Source organism: Lonchura striata, chromosome Z, assembly GCF_050655825.1.
Source record: "Lonchura striata isolate lonStrDom1 chromosome Z, ASM5065582v1, whole genome shotgun sequence".
Classification (NCBI taxonomy): domain Eukaryota; kingdom Metazoa; phylum Chordata; class Aves; order Passeriformes; family Estrildidae; genus Lonchura; species Lonchura striata.
Window position 1 is genome coordinate 87529910 of NC_140740.1, and position 21086 is coordinate 87550995.

Here is a 21086-nt window from a genome sequence, read left to right on the forward strand (position 1 = left end):
TTGGCCATTTTCCCTGGGAAAGAAAACTCACCAGTCCAGGTTCCTGATGTCAGTTCGTAGGTCTCCCTTGGCACTGTAGTGGCACCACAAATTTTCTGGTGGGGACAGCTTTGTTCTGGGAGATATTCTTTGATGTTCCTATTTGTTGCAGTCAGCCTCCCACCCGGGGTCAGGGGGTCCTGTGCGGTAATTCCAGCCTTTTTGCCTGGGAAAGAAAACTCACTAGTCCAGGTTCCTGATGTCAGTTTGTAGGTCTCCCTTGGGATTCTCAGGGCAGCGCAAGTTTGAGGTGGGGACAGCTTTGTTCTGGGATGCATCCTTCGAAGTTTTGATTTTTTGCATTCAGGTGCCCATCCAGGGCCGGGGGCCCCTGGGCACATTTCCCAGCCTTTTCCCTGGAAAGAAAACTCACCAGTCCAGGTTCCTAATGTCAGTTTCTAGGGCTCCCTTGGGACTCTCAGGGCAGCACAAGTTAGAGGTGGGGACAGCTTTGTTCTGGGATGCATCCTTTGATGTTTGGAGTTTTTGGAGTGAGGTGCCAGCTCAGGGCCTGGGGCACCTGGGCATATTTCCCAGCCTTTTCCCTGGAAAGAAAACTCACCAGTCCAGGTTCCTGATGTCAGTTTGTAGGGCTCGCTTGGCACTCTCAGGGCAGCGCAAGTTTGAGGTGGGGGCAGATGAAGTCTCGGAGATATCCTTTGATGTTCTTATGCGTTGCAGTCAAGCACCTGCCCAAGGCCATGGGGACCTTTGTTCTAATTCCAGCCTTTTCCCTGGGAAAGGAAACATAGCAGTCCAGGTTCCTGATGTCAGTTTCTAGGGATCCCTTGGGTCTATCAGGTCAACACAAGTTTGAGGTAGGGACAGCTTTCTTCTGGGATGCATCCTTCAATGTTTGGAGTTTTTGGAGTGAGGCGCCTGCTCAGGGCCAGGGGCCCCTGGCATATTTTCCAGTCTTTTCCCTGTAAAGAAAACTCACCAGTCCACGATCCTGATGTCAGTTTGTAGGGCTCGCTTGGGACTCTCAGGGCAGCACAAGTTACATGTTGGGGCAGATGAAGTCTCGGAGATGTCCTTTGATGTTCTTATGTGTTGCAGTCAGGCGCCTGCCCAAGGCCAGGGGGACCTTTGTTCTAATTCCAGCCTTTTTCCATGAAAAGGAAACTCACCAGTCCAGGTTCCTGATGTCAGTTTGTAGGTCTCCCTTGGCAATGTATGGGCAGCACAAGTTTGAGGTGGGAACAACTTCGTTCTGGGAGATATTCTTTGATGTTCCTATTTGTTGCAGTCAGACTCCACCCCGGGGTCAGGGGACCTGAGCGCAAATTCCAGCCTTTTCCCTGGGAAAGGAAACATAGCAGTCCAGGTTCCTGATGTCAGTTTCTAGGGAACCATTGGGACTGTCAGGGCAGCGCAAGTTTGAGGTGGGGACAGCTTTGTTCTGGGATGCATCCTTCGATATTTGGAGTTTTTGGAGTGAGGCGCCAGCTCAGCGCCAGGGGCCTCTGGGCACATTTCCCAGCCTTTTCCCTGAAAAGGAAACTCACCAGTCCAGGTTCCGGATGTCAGTTTGTAGGGCTCCCTTGGGACTCTCAGGGCAGCACAAGTTTCATGTTGGGGCAGATGAAGTCTCGGAGATATCCTTTGATGTTCTTATGAGTTGCAGTCAGGTGCCTGCCCAAGGCCAGGGGGACCTTTGTTCTAATTCCAGTCTTTTTCCCTGAAAAGGAAACTCACCAGTGCAGGTTCCTGATGTCAGTTTGTAGGGCTCCCTTGGGACTCTCAGGGCAGCGCAAGTTTGAGGTGGGGACAGCTGTGTTCTGGGATGCAGCCTTCGATGTTTTGATTTTTTGCATTCAGGTGCCCACCCAGGGCCGGGGGCCCCTGGGCTCATGTCCCAGCCTTTTCCCTGGAAAGAAAACTCACCAGTCCAGGTTCCTGATGTCAGTTTGTAGGGCTCCTTTGGGACTCTCAGGGCAGCGCAAGTTTGAGGTGGGGGCAGATGAAGTCTCGGAGATATATGTTCTTCTTTTTGTATTTAGGCGCCCACCCTGGGTCAGGGGACCTGTGCACCAATTCCAGTCTTTTTCCCTGGGAAAGAAAACTCACCAGTCAAGGATCCTGATGTCAGTTTGTAGGTCTCCCTTTGCACTGTACAAGCAGCACAAGTTTGAGGTGGGGAGAACTTCGGTTTGGGGTCCATCCTTAGATATAAGGATTTTTTGCGGTCAGGGTCCAGAACAGGGCTGGGGGCCCCTGGGCACATACTTTGGCCATTTTCCCTGGAAAGAAAACTCAGCAGACCAGATTCCTGATGTCAGTTTGTAGGTCTCCCTTGGCACTGTTTGGGCAGCACAAGTTAGAGGTGGGGACAGTTTTGTTCTGGGATGCATCCTTTGATGTTTGTAGTTTTTGGAGTGAGGGGCCAGCTCAGGGCCGGGGGCCCCTGGGCATATTTTCCAGACTTTTCCCTGGAAAGAAAACTCACCAGTCCAGGTTCCTGATGTCAGTTTGTAGGGCTCCCTTGGCACTGTAACGGTAGCACAAGTTTGAGGTGGGGGCAGATGAAGTCTCGGAGATATCCTTTGATGTTCTTATGAGTTGCTGTCAGGCGCCTGCCCAAGGCCAGGGGGACCTTCGCTCTAATTCCAGCCCTTTTCCCTGAAGAGAAAACTCACCAGTCCAGGTTCCTGATGTCAGTTTGTAGGACTCCTTTGGGACTCTCAGGGCAGCGCAAGTTTGAGGTGGGGGCAGATGAAGTCTCGGAGATATCCTTTGATGTTCCTATGTGTTGCAGTCAGGTGCCAGCCCAAGGCCAGGGGGACCTTTGTTCTAATTCCAGCCCTTTTCCCTGAAAAGGAAACTCACCAGTCCAGGTTCCTGATGTCAGTTTCTAGGGAACCATTGGAACTGTCAGGGCAGCGCAAGTTAGAGGTGGGGACAGCTTTGTTCTGGGATGCATCCTTTGATGTTTGTAGTTTTTGGAGTGAGGGGCCAGCTCAGGGCCAGGGGCACCTGGGCATATTTTCCAGCCTTTTCCCTGGAAAGAAAACACACCAGTCCAGGTTCCTGATGTCAGTTTGTAGGGCTTCCTTGGGACTCTCAGGGCAGCACAAGTTTGAGGTGGGGGCACATGAAGTCTCGGAGATATCCTTTGATGTTCTTATGAGTTGCAGTCAGGCGCACAACTGGCGTCAGGGGACCGGTGCGCCAATTCCAGACATTTTCCCTGGGAAAGAAAGCTCACCAGTGCAGGTTCCTGATGTCAGTTTGTAGGTCTCCCTTGGCACGGTGCGGGCAGCACAAGTTTGAGGGGGGGACAACTTTGTTCTGGGAGATATTCTTTGATGTTCCTATTTGTTGCAGTCAGACTCCCACCCGGGGTCAGGGGACCTGAGCGCAAATTCCAGCCTTTTCCCTGGGAAAGGAAACATAGCAGTCCAGGTTCCTGATGTCAGTTTCTAGGGAACCATTGGGACTGTGAGGGCAGTGCAAGTTTGAGGTGGGGACAGCTTTGTTCTGGGATGCATCCTTCGATCTTTGGAGTTTTTGGAGTGAGGCGCCAGCTCAGGGCCAGGGGCCCCTGGCATATTTTCCAGCCTTTTCCCTGGAAAGGAAACTCACCAGTCCAGGTTCCTGATGTCAGTTTGTAGGGCTCCCTTGGGACTCTCAGGGCAGCGCAAGTTAGAGGTGGGGGCAGATGAAGTCTCGGAGATATCCTTTGATGTTCTTATGAGTTGCAGTCAGGCGCCTGCCCAAGGCCAGGCGGACCTTTGCTCTAATTCCAGCCCTTTTCCCTGAAAAGGAAACTCATCAGTCCAGGTTCCTGATGTCAGTTTGTAGGGCTCCCTTGGGACTGTCAGGGCAGCAGAAGTTTGAGGCCGGGACAGCTTTGTTCTGGGATGCATCCTTCGATGTTTGGAGGTTTTGGAGTGAGGTGCCAGCTCAGGGCCTGGGGCACCTGGGCACATTTCCCAGCCTTTTCCCTGGAAAGAAAACTCACCAGTCCAGGTTCCTGATGTCAGTTTGTAGGGCTCCCTTGGGACTCTCAGGGCAGCGCAAGTTTGAGGTGGGGGCAGATGAAGTCTCGGAGATATCCTTTGATGTTCTTATGAGTTGCAGTCAGGCGCACAACTGGCGTCAGGGGACCGGTGCGCCAATTCCAGACATTTTCCCTGGGAAAGAAAGCTCACCAGTGCAGGTTCCTGATGTCAGTTTGTAGGTCTCCCTTGGCACGGTACGGGCAGCACAAGTTTGAGGGGGGGACAACTTTGTTCTGGGAGATATTCTTTGATGTTCCTATTTGTTGCAGTCAGACTCCCACCCGGGGTCAGGGGACCTGAGCGCAAATTCCAGCCTTTTCCCTGGGAAAGGAAACATAGCAGTCCAGGTTCCTGATGTCAGTTTCTAGGGAACCATTGGGACTGTGAGGGCAGCGCAAGTTTGAGGTGGGGACAGCTTTGTTCTGGGATGCATCCTTCGATCTTTGGAGTTTTTGGAGTGAGGCGCCAGCTCAGGGCCAGGGGCCCCTGGCATATTTTCCAGCCTTTTCCCTGGAAAGGAAACTCACCAGTCCAGGTTCCTGATGTCAGTTTGTAGGGCTCCCTTGGGACTCTCAGGGCAGCGCAAGTTTGAGGTGGGGGCAGATGAAGTCTCGGAGATATCCTTTGATGTTCTTATGAGTTGCAGTCAGGCGCCTGCCCAAGGCCAGGCGGACCTTTGCTCTAATTCCAGCCCTTTTCCCTGAAAAGGAAACTCATCAGTCCAGGTTCCTGATGTCAGTTTGTAGGGCTCCCTTGGGACTGTCAGGGCAGCAGAAGTTTGAGGCCGGGACAGCTTTGTTCTGGGATGCATCCTTCGATGTTTGGAGGTTTTGGAGTGAGGTGCCAGCTCAGGGCCTGGGGCCCCTGGGCACATTTCCCAGCCTTTTCCCTGGAAAGAAAACTCACCAGTCCAGGTTCCTGATGTCAGTTTGTAGGGCTCCCTTGGGACTCTCAGGGCAGCGCAAGTTTGAGGTGGGGGCAGATGAAGTCTCGGAGATACCCTTTGATGTTCTTATTTTTGCATTCAGGCGCCCACCCGGGGTCAGGGGACCTGTGCGCCAATTCCAGACTTTTTCCCTGGGAAAGAAAGCTCACCAGTCCAGGTTCCCGATGTCAGTTTGTAGGTCTCCCTTGGCACGGTACGGGCAGCACAAGTTTGAGGTGGGGACAACTTCGTTCTGGGAGATATTCTTTGATGTTCCTATTTGTTGCAGTCAGACTCCCACCCGGGGTCAGGGGACCTGAGCGCAAATTCCAGCCTTTTCCCTGGGAAAGGAAACATAGCAGTCCAAGTTCCTGATGTCAGTTTCTAGGGAAGCATTGGGACTGTCAGGGCAGCGCAAGTTTGAGGTGGGGGCAGATGAAGTCTCGGAGATATCCTTTGATGTTCTTATGAGTTGCAGTCAGGCGCCTGCCCAAGGCCAGGCGGACCTTTGCTCTAATTCCAGCCCTTTTCCCTGAAAAGGAAACTCACCAGTCCAGGTTCCTGATGTCAGTTTGTAGGGCTCCCTTGGGACTCTCAGGGCAGCGCAAGTTTGAGGTGGGGACAGCTTTGTTCTGGGATGCATCCTTCGATGTTTGGAGTTTTTGGAGTGAGGCGCAAGCTCAGGGCCCGGGGCCCCTGGCATCTTTTCCGGCCTTTTCCATGAAAAGGAAACTCACCAGTCCAGGTTCCTGATCTCAGTTTGTAGGGCTCCCTTGGGACTCTCAGGGCAGCGCAAGTTTGAGGTGGGGGCAGATGAAGTCTCGGAGATATCCTTTGATGTTCTTATGAGTTGCAGTGAGGCGCCTGCCCAAGGCCAGGGTGACCTTTGCTCTAATTCCAGCCCTTTTCCCTGAAAAGGAAACTCACCAGTCCAGGATCCTGATGTTAGTTTGTAGGGCACGCTTGGCACTCTCAGGGCAGCACAAGTTACATGTTGGGGCAGATGAAGTCTCGGAGATATCCTTTGATGTTCTTATGTGTTGCAGTCAGGCGCCTGCCCAAGGCCAGGGGGACCTTTGCTCTAATTCCAGCCCTTTTCCCTGAAAAGGAAACTCACCAGTCCAGGTTCCTGATGTCAGTTTGTAGGGCTCCCTTTGGGACTGTCAGGGCAGCACAAGTTTGAGGTGGGGACGGCTTTGTTCTGGGATGCATCCTTCAATGTCTGGATTTTGTGGAGTGAGGCGCCAGCTCAGGCCCAGGGGCCCCTGGGCACATTTCCCAGCCTTTTCCCTGGAAAGAAAACTCACCAGTCCAGGTTCCTGATGTCAGTTTGTAGGGCTCCCTTGGCACGGTACGGGCAGCACAAGTTTGAGGTGGGGACAACTTCGTTCTGGGAGATATTCTTTGATGTTCCTATTTGTTGCATTCAGACTCCCATCCGGGGTCCGGGGACCTGAGCGCAAATTCCAGCCTTTTTCCTGGGAAAGGAAACATAGCAGTCCAAGTTCCTGATGTCAGTTTCTAGGGAAGCATTGGGACTGTCAGGGCAGCGCAAGTTTGAGGTGGGGGCAGATGAAGTCTCGGAGATATCCTTTGATGTTCTTATGTGTTGCAGTCAGGCGCCTGCCCAAGGCCAGGGGGACCTTTGCTCTAATTCCAGCCCTTTTCCCTGAAAAGGAAACTCACCAGTCCAGGTTCCTGATGTCAGTTTGTAGGGCTCCCTTTGGGACTGTCAGGGCAGCAGAAGTTTGAGGCCGGGACAGCTTTGTTCTGGGATGCATCCTTTGATGTTTGGAGGTTTTGGAGTGAGGTGCCAGCTCAGGGCCTGGGGCCCCTGGGCATGTTTCCCAGCCTTTTCCCTGGAAAGAAAACTCACCAGTCCAGGTTCCTGATGTCAGTTTGTAGGGCTCCCTTGGGACTCTCAGGGCAGCGCAAGTTTGAGGTGGGGGCAGATGAAGTCTCGGAGATATCCTTTGATGTTCTTATATGTTGCAGTCAGGCGCCTGCCCAAGGCCAGGCGGACCTTTGCTATAATTCCAGCCCTTTTCCCTGAAAAGGAAACTCACCAGTCCAGGTTCCTGATGTCAGTTTCTAGGGCTCCCTTGGGACTCTCAGGGCAGCGTAAGTTTGAGGTGGGGACAGATGAAGTGTCGGAGATATCCTTTGATGTTCTTATGAGTTGCAGTCAGGTGCCTGCCCAACGCCAGGGGGACCTTTGCTCTAATTCCAGCCCTTTTCCCTGAAAAGGAAACTCACCAGTCCAGGTTCCAGATGTCAGTTTGTAGGTCTCCCTTGGCACTGTACTGGCAGCAGAAGTTTGAGGTGGGGACAGCTTTGTTCTGGGATGCTTCCTTCGATGTTTGGAGTTTTTGGAGTGAGGCGCCAGCTCAGGGCCAGGGGCCCCTGGTCATATTTCCCAGCCTTTTCCCTGAGAAGGAAACTCACCAGTCCAGGTTCCTGATGTCTGTTTGTAGGGCTCCCTTGGCACTGTACTGGCAGCACAAGTTTGAGGTGGGGACAGCTTTGTTCTGGGATGCATCCTTCGATGTTTGGATTTTTTGGAGTGAGGCGCCAGCTCAGGGCCAGGGGCCCCTGGCATATTTTCCAGCCTTTTCCCTGAAAAGCAAACTCACCAGTCCAGGTTCCTGATGTCAGTTTGTAGGGCTCCCTTTGGGACTGTCAGGGCAGCAGAAGTTTGAGGTGGGGACAGCTTTGTTCTGGGATGCATCCTTTGATGTTTGGAGGTTTTGGAGTGAGGTGCCAGCTCAGGGCCTGGGGCGCCTGGGCACATTTCCCAGCCTTTTCCCTGGAAAGAAAACTCACCAGTCCAGGATCCTGATGTCAGTTTGTAGGGCTCGCTTGGCACTCTCAGGGCAGCACAAGTTACATGTTGGGGCAGATGAAGTCTCGGAGATATCCTTTGATGTTCTTAAGAGTTGCAGTCAGGTGCCAGCTCAGGGCCAGGGGACCTGTGTTGTAATTCCAGCCTTTTTCCCTGAAAAGGAAACTCACCAGGCCAGGTTCCTGATGTCAGTTTGTAGGTCTCCCTTGGCATTGTAGTGGCAGCACAATTTTGAGGTGGGGACAGCTTTGTTCTGGGATGCATCCTTCGATGTTTGGAGCATTTGGAGTGAGGCGCCAGCTCAGGGCCAGGGGCCCCTGGGCACATTTCCCAGACTTTTCCCTGAAAAGGAAACTCACCAGGCCAGGTTCCTGATGTCAGTTTGTAGGGCTCCCTTGGGACTCTCAGGGCAGCGCAAGTTTGAGGTGGGGACAGCTTTGTTCTGGAATGCTTCCTTCGATGTTTGGAGTTTTTGGAGTGAGGCGCCAGCTCAGGGCCAGGGGCCCCTGGGCACATTTCCCAGCCTTTTCCCTGGTAAGAAAACTCACCAGTCCAGGTTCCTGATGTCTGTTTGTAGGGCTCCCTTGGCACTGTACTGACAGCACAAGTTTGAGGTGGGGACAGCTTTGTTCTGGGATGCATCCTTCGATGTTTGTAGTTTTTGCATTCAGGCGCTAGCTCAGGGCCAGGGGCCCTGGGCACATACTTTGGCCAATTTCCCTGGGAAAGAAAACTCACAAGTCCAGGTTCCTGATGTCAGTTCGTAGGGATTCCTTGGGTCTACCAGGGCAACACAAGTTTGAGGTGGGGACAGCTTTGTTCGGGGATGCATCCTTCGATGTTTGGAGTATTTGGAGTGAGGCGCCAGCTCAGGGCCAGGGGCACCTGGAAATATTTTCCAGCCTTCTCCCTGGAAAGAAAACTCACCAGTCCAGGTTCCTGATGTCAGTTTGTAGGGCTCCCTTTGGGACTCTCAGGGCAGCGCAAGTTTGAGGTGGGGGCAGATGAAGTCTCGGAGATATCCTTTGATGTTCTTATTTTTGCAGTCAGGCGCCCACCCGGGGTCAGGGGACCTGTGCGCCAGTTCCAGACTTTTTCCCTGGGAAAGAAAGCTCACCAGTCCAGGATCCTGATGTCAGTTTGTAGGGCTCGCTTGGCACTCTCAGGGCAGCACAAGTTACATGTTGGGGCAGATGAAGTCTCGGAGATATCCTTTGATGTTCTTATGTGTTGCAGTCAGGTGCCTGCCCAAGGCCAGGGGGACCTTTGCTCTAATTCCAGCCCTTTTCCTTGAAAAGCAAACTCACCAGTCCAGGTTCCTGATGTCAGTTTGTAGGGCTCCCTTGGGACGGTCAGGGCAGCACAAGTTTGAGGCCGGGACAGCTTTGTTCTGGGATGCATCCTTTGATGTTTGGAGTTTTTGGAGTGAGGTGTCAGTACAGGGACTGGGGCACCTGGGCATATTTTCCAGCCTTTTCCCTGGAAAGAAAACTCACCAGTCCAGGTTCCTGATGTCAGTTTCTAGGGCTCCCTTGGGACTCTCAGGGCAGCGCAAGTTTGAGGTGGGGACAGCTTTGTCCTGGGATGCATCCTTCAGTGTTTCGATGTTTTGAAGTCAGGTGCCAGCTCAGGGGCAGGGACCTCTGGGCACATACTCTGGCCCTTTACCCTGGGAAAGAATACTCAAAGTCCAGTTTCTTGATGTCGGTTTGTAGTGCTCCCATGGGACTATCAGGGCAGTGCAAGTCTGAGATGGGGACAACTTTGTTCTGGGATGCATCCTTCGATGATTGGAGTTTTTGTAGTTCTGTGCCAGCTCATGCCCAGGGATCCCTGAGCACATACTCCAGCCCTTTTCCCTGGAAAGAAAACTCACCAGTCCAGGTTCCTAATGTCAGTTTGCAGGGCTCCCTTGGGACTGTCAGGGCAGCACAAGTTTGAGGTTGGAGGAGATGGTGTCTGGGTGATATCCTTCCATATTCGTATTTGTTGCAGTCAGGCGCCTGCCCAAGGCCAGGGGGTCCAGTGCTGTAATTCCAGCTCTTTTTCCTGGGAAAGAAAGCTCACCAGTTCCGGTTCTTGATGTCAGTTTGTAGTGCTCCCATGGGACTGTCAGGGCAGTGCAAGTTTGAGGTGGGGACAGCTGTGTTCTGGGATACATCCTTTGATGATTGGAGTTTTTGAAGTCAGGTTCCTGCTCAGGGCCAGGAGCCCCTGGGCCCATACTCCTGCCCTTTTCCCTTGGAAGAAAACTCACCAGTCCAGGTTCCTGATGTCAGTTTGTAGGGCTCCATTGGGACCATCAGGGCAGTACAAGTTTGAGGTGGGGGCAGATGGGGTCTGGGAAATATTCTTCGATGGTCATATTTGTTGCAGTCAGCTGCCCACCCAGGGCCAGGGGGTCCTGAGTGCCAATTCCAGACTTTTAGCCTGGGAAAGAAAACTCACCAGTCCAGGTTCCTGATGTCAGTTTGCGAGTTGTGCTTGGGATGTTTAAGATAACCCCTGATTAACATCAGGGCAGCTTGGGTCCACAACACATCCTTCTGCATTCAGATTTTCAGTGGGCGGCCCTTCTTTCATGGCCCCTGGGTCTTGGACTCTGTCACTGGCCCTATTCTCTGTGAAACATGGCTCACCCTCTACACTTCCTGGTTTCAATTTTAAGGAGGTGCTTGTCTCTTCCGGGGCAGGCAGAATTCTTGGTGGGAGCAGTTTTGCTCCAGGATAAATCCTGTGCCATTCAGAACAAAATGATGTAGAATGTCACTTGCAGCCACAGACCTCGTGATCCAACCTCTGCCCTTTTTCCCTATAAAACCAACCTCACCCTCTCTGTGTGTTGATGTCTCTTCACTGGAGGTGTGCTGCTCTCTAAGGGCAGTGAGAATTCCTGGTGTTGGCAGCTGTGGTCTGTGAGAAATCATTCACTGTTTGCAATTTTGGTAGCACCATTCCTGTTTGGCCAGGGGAAAGATTGTTAATTATCTTGGCAATGAAAATCTGGCACCCCATTGTTTAAGGGTCTGGCAAAGGGCTGTGTAGGGGAGGGAACACCCCACAGGACCTTTCTTCACCTTATCCCCCACTCTTAGGTGTAGCAGCTCCCCATGCGAGCAGCTGCTTTTAGTGCAGCTACCTGCGCACACCTGCACAGGGAGCTGCTAATCCAGAGGGGCTAACAGGGGTATCCCAAGCGTCCCTCCAGGAGCTACAGTCGGAACATCCAGCTGGGACCGGGGAGCAGCCGGACCCACCCGGGCACGGAGCATCCCTCTGAGAAAATGCAGAGGGCAGAGCCCTCTTGCCAAGGGGCAGCACCTGAGCAGGCCGGGCAGCATGTGGGGTTCCATAGGAGAGCTTTCAACTTTCCCCTTTTATTGTGTCAGTCCCTCCCTAGAACCCCAAGACCTTCCACAGCACTCCCAGAAAAAAGAGGGGTTATGGAGAGACAAGGGGTTTAAAGTATGGGAAAAAACTTCCTTTTCCATTATTTCTTGCTTTCAAATAATGAGGAAATGCACTTCCCCTGCAATTTTAATGGTCTCATTTGAAAGAGTCCCTGCCTTTTCTATGCTGTTAGGGGTGGTAATTGACAGGGAATCCCCATATTCCATTATTTTCCAGTTTAAATAGAGGGGGAAAACCTTGACAATGTTGTTTATGGGTTTGAATTAAGAGTAACCCTTTTTGTTGTCCTAAGGCTTAAATTGAGGGGGAAGCCCAGCTATCTCTCTTTCTTAAGGGTTTGGATTGAGGGGAAAATCCCTCTGTCTTCATAACTGGAGAGATTTAAATTGAGGAAAGCCTCTCTTTTCCCAGTATTCGAGGGGATTAAGTTAAAGGGCGGAAGCCATTTATTTGCCATGGTATCAGTGGAGGCAACTTCCCCATTTCTTCATTTTAAGGGATTAATTTGAAGGAGGCTCTTCTAAGATGCTTTTTCAGCATTTAAAACTACTTTTCAGGGCACTTCTTTCTGTGCCCTAGGACTAAGTACCTCAGAGAAAGGCAAGCCTAGCACGTACTTAACCTTTATGCTGCCCAGGAGCCTATTGTTTTTCTTATTGTTATTTATAATGTAGTTAGTCCTAATTAGCAGCCCCAAGGAGACTTAAACTGTTCATATAATTAGTGTTTTTCTCCACCCTTAGTCTCAGGTTGAGTACTACTTAGTAGTCACTGAGGAATAATTATATAAGTTAACAGCAAATTACCCAACTTATCTAGATATGCTGCCTAAAAACAAAGTTTTATTTCTTACCAGATTTTTTGCCCTTTTGCTCCAAGCAGTTGTAGAAAAAAGAAAGAGCTGTCATTTCCCTGAAGAGTTTTCTTCTATATCCAGCCCTTTCTTCTTGAATTCAAGCCAGAGGAGCCAAATAGCCACAGCTCCTCTGATGGCTTTTATACACTGTGGGGTTTGCCCCCTCCCTTTTCCCAGGTGCCACGGGAACGAGAGGCGGGCCCAATCAGGGGTATATTAACCCCAGCCTTTCCCAAGGGGCTTCATTCCCTCAGTGGGATCAGCTGGGGTAAGAGCTCTCCTCTCATTCAGATGAAGAGGCTCCTTTAGCTTAGCTTGTTCTCTGCAGCTGCTTTTGGGCTTCTAATGCAACAGAGACTTTGAAGATACTGCAAAGAAAACAACGTTGAACACAGGGAGTATTTAAATTCACAGTTTGGGGTTGAGTATTCAGGGCTGGTAAGGTGCTTTTGTAATTTCTGATTTTTTTCTTCTTTTTTTAGGAGGAGGGCAACTTCCAGTAATTGCAGTTTGTGTCAAGCGCAACATTTTTCCAGCAGATTCATCACAACGCAGAAGGCATCCGCACTGTGTCAAAGATGATGTGTGAGACGGTGGCTTCAGGTGAGTTGAGGATTGTGACTAGGAGAGGGAGAGTAAGCAGGGTACCGAGTTAGGAGTTATCCCGGTGGGGGTTTGCAGGCAGTAGGGTGAGAAACGGTGCGTATCTGCAAAGCTTTTCACAAGCATAGCAGAGGCATCCACGTGTCATACGGCACACAAGCTCATCCACCGAACTCACACAAATGCCACGTAGCTTTGCCTCTCTAACCCCGGTGCCACTCATCATAACAGCCATACCTTAGACTGAGGATGAGGCCGGAGACTTGAACACCCAGGCACACTCAGGAGAGGATAAGTAACTGACTTGCTGAGATTCGGCCCACATAGCACGAAACACAACCATTGATTATCCCGTTCTTTATTTTAGGAGACTAAGAGGCTAACAGGCTATCTCCTCTGAGCCAGACTCATTTCAGGTCCAAGGTGGATTCACATCACCAGTCATCCAAAAGATAAGTCAGGGCCAGGGCCTGGAGATGGGAGCAGTGTCTTCCTTCTGCACCCGATGGGGATTTTCATCCCCTGATACGTGCAAGATAAGTGCAGGGCTACAACCCACAGAGGGAATGGAAGAGAGGTGCCGGGTGGGATTCCCCAGGAGGGGTTTTTGAGTCAATTTTGGAGATGGGGATGCCCAAGAAGCGTCTCCTAAGGCCACCTAAAGGGAAAGCGTCTGTTTTGATCTCAGTGCTGAGCTGCTCAGGGCAGAGCAGTTCCAGTGTGTGTCCTGTCACTCATCTCTGGTGCACCCTATTATCTTTGCATCTCTCAGTCCTTTTTTCTCCTCAAAAGCTCTCTCTCCCTGTCCTGTGTCACAGGTGTCTGCACATATTTTTCCTGGAGCTGCTCTGCCCTGCTGCATAGCCTGTATTAGCACAAGTCCGAGGGGACTTGAAATTTGTAATGCCGGGTGTAGTTGGGCTCTAGATTGTATCAGGAGGTTGCCATAACATGTTTGGTGATGCTAAGTTGTCCTGCACCTGTTTGACACTAGTCCTAACTTCCTTTCAGATGCTGACAACTGAAATCAGTGGCAGAGGGCCCCAGTCCTGGGGGAGGGTGTTTCCATGAGCAGGTCAGTCATTGTTTGCATTTGCAGGGGAAGCCTAAATGGTGACTGTATTACAGCAGTGTTCTTTGCCTTTATTTTCAGGAGGTCCAGGCAGATAGCAGCAGTCAAGGCCAAGTGTGCCAGGTGAGCAGTGGACAAAAGCAGTTGTTTTTGCTCAGCTTTTACTTTTTGATTCAACCGTAAGCATCCATTCTTGTTTGTGTGCTTTAGGGAATCCACTCAGAGTATGCCAAGCCCCTGTCACCAACAGCTGATGGCCTGGATTTCTTGTGCTTGTGAGCCTTCTGGAAGTATTGCTGGACTCTGAGATGAAGCCTTGAAATTTTGTATTTCACGATGGCAGCCAGGTAGCCTTTGGCAATGGCTGAGGAGTTGCGGTGAGTCGCTGAGGAAGGGAGGGGGAGCAAAGGTCCTCTTAGGTTTCAGCAATGCCGAGTCACTTTGCCTCTTCTTAACCCAGGCTGACCCTGCGATGACGGTGGCAGCCTCCGAGCCTGGCCAAAGTGAGCGGCCCGAGCATTCTTAGGAGAACGGTGAGTAGCGGGATTGCTGGGTGTTGTCTATTGTGCAGCTAAGATCATGCAGTGATGTTTGGTGTTCTCGATTGTAGCTGAGCACGGGACCACAGCCCGGTGACCATAGGACATTCCCCGCAGGCGAGGCAGCCTCCATTGGCACACGACGGGGTTCTCATCCCCAGATGCCTGAGAGATAAGTATAGGGCTAAGGTCCACAGAGGGGATTAAAGTAGGGTGCTGGGAGGGCCTTATGAATGAGCTTTGGGGGCAGGGATGTGCAAGAAGTGTCCCCTTAGGCCAGCTAAAGGGAAAGTGTCTGTTTTGACCATAGCGCTGAGGTGCTCAGGGCAGAACAGTTCCGGTGTGTGTCCTGTCACTTGTCTCTGGTGCACTGTGTGTTCTTTGGGTCTCTCGGTCCTTTCTTCTCCTCAAAAGCTCTCTCTCCCTGTCCTGTGTCACGGGTGTCTGCACGTATTTGTCCCGCAGCTGCTCTGCCCTGCTGCGTAGCCTGTAATAGCACAAGTCCTAGGGACTTGAAATTTTTAATGCAGGATGTAGTTGGGCTCTAGATTTTATGGGGAGATAGACATAACATGTTTGGTGTTGTTAAGCTGTCCTGCAGCCATTTGACACTAGTCCTAACTTCCTTTCAGATGCTGACAACTGAAATCAGTGGCAGAGAGCCCCAGTCCTGGGTGTGGTTTTTCCTATGTGCAGGTCAGTCATTGTTTACATTTGCAGGGGCAGCCTCAATGGTGACCGTCTTACAGCAGTGTTCTTTGCCTTTATTTTCAGGAGATCCAGGCAGACGGCAGCAGTCAAGGCCAAGTGTGCCAGGTGAGCAGTGGACCAAAGCAGTTGTTTTTGCTCAGCTTTTAGTTTTTGATTCAACTGTTAGCATCCATTCTTGTTTGTGTGCTTTAAGGAATCGACTCAAGAGTATGCCAAGCCTTTTTGACCGACAGCCGATGGCCTGGATTTCCTGTGCTTGTGAGCCTTCTGGAAGTATTGCTGGACTCTGAGATGAAGCCTTGAAATTTTGTATTTCACGATGGCTGCCAGGTAGCCCTTGGCACTGGCTGAGGAGTTGCGGTGAGTTGCTGAGGTAGGGAGGGGGAGCCAAGGTCCTCATAGGTTTCAGCAATGCTGAGTCACTTTGTCTCTTCTTAACCCAGGCAGACCCTGCGATGACGGTGGCAGCCTCCGAGCCTGGCCAAAGTGAGCGGCCCGAGCATTCTTAGGAGAACGGTGAGTAGCGGGATTGCTGGGTGTTGTCCATTGTGCAGCTAAGATCTTGCAGTGATGTTTGGTGTTCTCCATTGTAGCTGAGCACGGGACCACAGCCCGGTGACCATTGGACATTCCCCGCAGGCGAGGCAGCCTCCATTGGGACGCGACGTGGATTCTCCTCCCCAGATGCCCAAGAGATAAGTATAGGGCTCAGACCCATAGAGGGATGAAAGAGGATGTACTGGGAGGGCCTTTTGAATCAGCTTTGGGAGCGGGGTTGTGCAAGAATTGTCCCCTTAGGCCAGCTAAAGGGGAAGTGTCTGTTTTGATCACAGTTCTGAGGTGCTCAGGGCAGAGCAGTGCCGGTGTGTGTCCTGTCACTTGTCTCTGGTGCACTGTGTTCTTTGGGTCTCTCGGTTCTTTCTTCTCCTCAAAAGCTCTCTCTCCCTGTCCTGTGTCACGGGTGTCTGCACGTATTTTTCCCGGAGCTGATCTGCCCTGCTGCATAGCCTGTAATAGCGCAAGTCCTGGGGACTTGAAATTGGCAGTGCAGGGTGTAGTTGGGCTCTAGATTGTATTAGGATATTGACATAACATGTTTGGTTCTGCTAAGTTGTCCTGCAGCCATTTGACACTAGTCCTAACTTCCTTTCAGATGGTGACAACTGAAATCAGTGGCAGAGGGCCCCAGTCTTGTGTGGAGATTTTCCCATGAGCAGGTCAGTCATTGTTTGCATTTGCAGGGGCAGCCTAAATGGTGACCGTGTTACAGCAGTGTTCTTTGCCTTTATTTTCAGGAGGTCCAGGCAGATAGCAGCAGTCAAGGCCAAGTGTGCCAGGTGAGCAGTGGACAAAAGCAGTTGTTCTTGCTAAGCTTTCCGTTTTTGGTGTGACTCTAAGCATCCATTCTTGTTTGTGTGCTTTAGGGAATCGACTCGGAGTACGCATACCTCTGTTACCAACCGGCTGATGGACCAGGTTTCATGCACTTTGGATCTCTCTGGAAGCATTACAGGACCCTGTGACGGAGCCTTCCAGTCCTGCATTTCAAGGTCCCATCTGAGTAGCCCTGAGGAATGGCTGCGGAGTTGCGGTGAGTCCCAGAGGCAGGGAGGGGGGTGTGAGAGTACAGTCACGTTTCAGCAATGTCATGTCGCCTTGTCTCCACTTAACCTAGGCGTACCCTGCAATGACGGCGTCGGAATCCAAGCACGTCTGAAGCGTGCAGGCCAAGAACCCGGGCATTCTGAGGAGGACGGTGAGTAGCAGAATTACAAGTTTTTGGCCGATGTGCTGTTCAGACCGTGCACTGATGTTTAGTTTTCTTTGTCTTGGCAGACCCAGAGGTGACAGCTGGAACTTAGCAGACAGGCAGATGGCCATCTTCTACACTCAAGAGGGATTTGCATCCCCAGCTGCGTGCAAGATAAGTGGAGGGTTATGACCAACAGAGGGGATGAAAGAGGGGTGCTGGGTTGGGACTTTCTAGAAGGGGTTTTTTGTGTCAGTTTTGGAGACGGGGATGTGCAAGAAGCATCTCCTTAGGCCACCTAAAGGCAAAAAGTGTCTGTTTTGACCACAGTGCTGAGGTGCTCAGGGCAGAGCAGTTCCAGTGTGTGTCCTGTCACTTGTCTCTGGTGCACTCTGTGTTCTTTGGGTCTCTCAGTCCTTTCTTCTCTTCAAAAGCTCTCTGTCCCTGTCCTGTGTCACGGGTGTCTACACATATTTTTCCTGGAGCTGCTCTGCCCTGCTGCACAGCCTGTAACAGCACAAGTCCTGGGGACTTGAAATTGGTAATGCCAGGTGTAGTTGGGCTCTAGATTGTATCAGGAGTTTGCCGTAACATGTTTGGTGATGCTAAGTTGTCCTGCAGCCGTTTGACATTAGTCCTAATTTCCTTTCAGATGCAGACAATTCAAATCTGTGGCAGAGGGCCCCAGTCCTGGGTCAGGGTGTTTCTATGTGCAGGTCAGTCATTGTTTGCATTTGCAGGGGAAGCCTAAATGGTGACTGTATTACAGCGGTGCTCTTTACCTTTATTTTCAGGAGGTCCAGGCAGACAGCAGCAGTCAAGGCCAAGTGTGCCAGGTGAGCAGTGGGCCAAAGCAGTTGTTTTTGCTCAGCTTTTACTTTTTGATTCAACTGTAAGCATCCATTCTTGTTTGTGTGCTTTAGGGAATCGACTCAGAGTGTGCCAAGCCTTTGTGACCGACAGCCGATGGCCTGGATTTCCTGTGCTTGTGAGCCCTTTGGAAATATTGCAGGACTCTGAGATGAAGCCTTGAAATTTTGTATTTAAAGATGGCATCCAGGTAGTCCTTGGCAATGGCAGAGGAGTTGGGGTGAGTCACCGAGGTAGGGAGGGGGAGCCAAGGTCCTCTTAGGTTTCAGCAATGCTGAGTCACTTTGTCTCTTCTTAACCAGGCAGACCCTGCGATGACAGTGGCAGCCTCCGAGCCTGGCCAAAGTGAGCGGCCCGAGCATTCTTAGGAGAACGGTGAGTAGCGGGATTGCTGGGTTTTGTCCCTTGTGCAGCTAAGATCATGCAGTGATGTTTGGTGTTCTCGATTGTAGCTGAGCACGGGACCACAGCCCGGTGACCATAGGACATTCCCTGCAGGCGAGGCAGACTCCATTCACACGCGACATGGATTCTCATCCCCAGATGCCCAAGAGATAAGTATAGGGCTCAGACCCATAGAGGGATGAAAGAGGGTGTGCTGGGAGGGCCTTTTGAATCAGCTTTGGGAGCGGGGATGTGCAAGAATTGTCCCCTTAGGCCAGCTAAAGGGAAAGTGTCTGTTTTGACCACAGTGCTGAGGTGCTCAGGGCAGAGCAGTGCCGGTGTGTGTCCTGTCACTTGTCTCTGGTGCACTCTGTGATCTTTGGGTCTCTCAGTCCTTTCTTCTCCTCAAAAGCTCTCTCTCCCTGTCCTGTGTCACGGGTGTCTGCACGTATTTTTCCCGGAGCTGATCTGCCCTGCTGCATAGCCTGTAATAGCGCAAGTCCTGGGGACTTGAAATTGGCAGTGCAGGGTGTAGTTGGGCTCTAGATTTTATGGGGATATTGACATAACATGTTTGGTTCTGCTAAGTTGTCCTGCAGCCATTTGACATTAGTCCTAACTTCCTTTCAGATGCAGACAGTCCAAATCAGTGGCAGAGGGCCCCAGTCTTGTGTGGAGATTTTCCCATGAGCAGGTCAGTCATTGTTTGCATTTGCAGGGGCAGCCTAAATGGTGACCGTGTTACAGCAGTGTTCTTTGCCTTTATTTTCAGGAGGTCCAGGCAGATAGCAGCAGTCAAGGCCAAGTGTGCCAGGTGAGCAGTGGACAAAAGCAGTTGTTCTTGCTAAGCTTTCCGTTTTTGGTGTGACTCTAAGCATCCATTCTTGTTTGTGTGCTTTAGGGAATCGACTCGGAGTACGCATACCTCTGTTACCAACCGGCTGATGGACCAGGTTTCATGCACTTTGGATCTCTCTGGAAGCATTACAGGACCCTGTGACGGAGCCTTCCAGTCCTGCATTTCAAGGTCCCATCTGAGTAGCCCTGAGGAATGGCTGCGGAGTTGCGGTGAGTCCCAGAGGCAGGGAGGGGGGTGTGAGAGTACAGTCACGTTTCAGCAATGTCATGTCGCCTTGTCTCCACTTAACCTAGGCGTACCCTGCAATGACGGCGTCGGAATCCAAGCACGTCTGAAGCGTGCAGGCCAAGAACCCGGGCATTCTGAGGAGGACGGTGAGTAGCAGAATTACAAGTTTTTGGCCGATGTGCTGTTCAGACCGTGCACTGATGTTTAGTTTTCTTTGTCTTGGCAGACCCAGAGGTGACAGCTGGAACTTAGCAGACAGGCAGATGGCCATCTTCTACACTCAAGAGGGATTTGCATCCCCAGCTGCGTGCAAGATAAGTGGAGGGTTATGACCAACAGAGGGGATGAAAGAGGGGTGCTGGGTTGGGACTTTCTAGAAGGGGTTTTTTGTGTCAGTTTTGGAGACGGGGATGTGCAAGAAGCATCTCCTTAGGCCACCTAAAGGCAAAAAGTGTCTGTTTTGACCACAGTGCTGAGGTGCTCAGGGCAGAGCAGTTCCAGTGTGTGTCCTGTCACTTGTCTCTGGTGCACTCTGTGTTCTTTGGGTCTCTCAGTCCTTTCTTCTCTTCAAAAGCTCTCTGTCCCTGTCCTGTGTCACGGGTGTCTACACATATTTTTCCTGGAGCTGCTCTGCCCTGCTGCACAGCCTGTAACAGCACAAGTCCTGGGGACTTGAAATTGGTAATGCCAGGTGTAGTTGGGCTCTAGATTGTATCAGGAGTTTGCCGTAACATGTTTGGTGATGCTAAGTTGTCCTGCAGCCGTTTGACATTAGTCCTAATTTCCTTTCAGATGCAGACAATTCAAATCTGTGGCAGAGGGCCCCAGTCCTGGGTCAGGGTGTTTCTATGTGCAGGTCAGTCATTGTTTGCATTTGCAGGGGAAGCCTAAATGGTGACTGTATTACAGCGGTGCTCTTTACCTTTATTTTCAGGAGGTCCAGGCAGACAGCAGCAGTCAAGGCCAAGTGTGCCAGGTGAGCAGTGGGCCAAAGCAGTTGTTTTTGCTCAGCTTTTACTTTTTGATTCAACTGTAAGCATCCATTCTTGTTTGTGTGCTTTAGGGAATCGACTCAGAGTGTGCCAAGCCTTTGTGACCGACAGCCGATGGCCTGGATTTCCTGTGCTTGTGAGCCCTTTGGAAATATTGCAGGACTCTGAGATGAAGCCTTGAAATTTTGTATTTAAAGATGGCATCCAGGTAGTCCTTGGCAATGGCAGAGGAGTTGGGGTGAGTCACCGAGGTAGGGAGGGGGAGCCAAGGTCCTCTTAGGTTTCAGCAATGCTGAGTCACTTTGTCTCTTCTTAACCAGGCAGACCCTGCGATGACAGTGGCAGCCTCCGAGCCTGGCCAAAGTGAGCGGCCCGAGCATTCTTAGGAGAACGGTGAGTAGCGGGATTGCTGGGTTTTGTCCCTTGTGCAGCTAAGATCATGCAGTGATGTTTGGTGTTCTCGATTGTAGCTGAGCACGGGACCACAGCCCGGTGACCATAGGACATTCCCTGCAGGCGAGGCAGACTCCATTCACACGCGACATGGATTCTCATCCCCAGATGCCCAAGAGATAAGTATAGGGCTCAGACCCATAGAGGGATGAAAGAGGGTGTGCTGGGAGGGCCTTTTGAATCAGCTTTGGGAGCGGGGATGTGCAAGAATTGTCCCCTTAGGCCAGCTAAAGGGAAAGTGTCTGTTTTGACCACAGTGCTGAGGTGCTCAGGGCAGAGCAGTGCCGGTGTGTGTCCTGTCACTTGTCTCTGGTGCACTCTGTGATCTTTGGGTCTCTCAGTCCTTTCTTCTCCTCAAAAGCTCTCTCTCCCTGTCCTGTGTCACGGGTGTCTGCACGTATTTTTCCCGGAGCTGATCTGCCCTGCTGCATAGCCTGTAATAGCGCAAGTCCTGGGGACTTGAAATTGGCAGTGCAGGGTGTAGTTGGGCTCTAGATTTTATGGGGATATTGACATAACATGTTTGGTTCTGCTAAGTTGTCCTGCAG

At 51.4% G+C, this 21086-nt stretch overlaps 1 long non-coding RNA gene across 3 annotated transcripts; it reads left to right on the forward strand.

Moving 5' to 3' along the window:
* The first annotated feature begins 14369 nt into the window (after positions 1-14369).
* Positions 14370-15895, forward strand: LOC146763947 (uncharacterized). 3 transcript variants are annotated; one of them, XR_014951524.1, is made up of 4 exons: positions 14370-15107; positions 15196-15332; positions 15446-15518; positions 15596-15895. It is a non-coding gene; the product is annotated as an uncharacterized LOC146763947 (long non-coding RNA). The 3 variants fall into 3 exon arrangements; XR_014951523.1 differs by having other exon boundaries at positions 14370-15362; XR_014951522.1 differs by having other exon boundaries at positions 14370-15332.
* Positions 15896-21086: the final 5191 nt, after the last annotated feature.